Source organism: Cynara cardunculus, assembly GCF_001531365.2.
Source record: "Cynara cardunculus var. scolymus isolate 2C chromosome LG 4, CcrdV1, whole genome shotgun sequence".
Classification (NCBI taxonomy): domain Eukaryota; kingdom Viridiplantae; phylum Streptophyta; class Magnoliopsida; order Asterales; family Asteraceae; genus Cynara; species Cynara cardunculus.
The window spans coordinates 9,412,686-9,413,750 of NC_037531.1; positions in this window are offsets into that span (position 1 = coordinate 9,412,686).

Genomic DNA, 1,065 nt, shown 5'->3' on the forward strand with positions numbered 1-1,065 from the left:
GTCCATAGAATACGCCACATACGCAAAGAAAAGTGACGAGCTGAGACCTCACTTGCAAGATAATAATTAAAATACACTAAAACATTGTTTTTATGTGTGCATGTGATCATGAAACCATATTGTATTCACTAAGCTTTTAGCTTATACTATACATGTATATATCTCAGGTATCAATTGTCAGTAGACGAGTTGAATGAAGAAAGACGAAACTATGTTTTGAATCATGCTTGACTAGATATTTAATTAGCATTAATTACGTTAAAGTATTTTACGCTTCCGCAATTATGTAACAATTTATGTTAAACATATTATGTGTGTCTGAAATTTTAAGTTCGTATTTTTGTTCAAGACATATGTTATTAAGAATGACGTCACGGCACTCGAAAGAAAGAAAAAAAAATCGGGGCGTGGCACCTCTACAAATTATGGAGATGCCAGATGTCAGCCCAAGGAGAAATCCTAATGGAATATCTTGGAAAGGAGCGATGTGGTTAGGTCTATAGTTACCTTTCAGTATATGACCCAATATCTTTTTGTTTGCTTGACAATTACTAAGATGCATTTGGGTCTTTGTACAAGTGTGTACGTCCTCCAACTTTCGTACATGAAACATCTTGCATTTCTATAGGGAGGTCGCCATGACACCAACCACAATTCTCTCGCACACATACAACATCGTATCTGGTTTTTAAAGGTCTGTTGACTTTAAACTCAAAACTCTCTTCAAGAAACTTCATTCTAAGCTATATTAACAGTTATTCTTCGGTTATAAATAAGTGATCCAAACTTATTTTTCCACTATGTTGATAAGATATGGGTTGGTTAAGAGTGATACAGGGCTCTAGGGTTGGAAGGAGATGATACATATCAAAAATTCATTATCCCACCAAATGATGTAGCATAACAAGAAATCAATATCAGATAGACCCAACATGAAAAATGAGACTCGTCATCATCAACTTCAACAACTTCTTCTTCTTCTTCTTCTTCTTCTTCTTCTTCTTCTTCTTCTTCTTCTTCTTCTTCTTCTTCTTCTTCTTCTTCTTCTTCTTCTTCTTCTTCTTC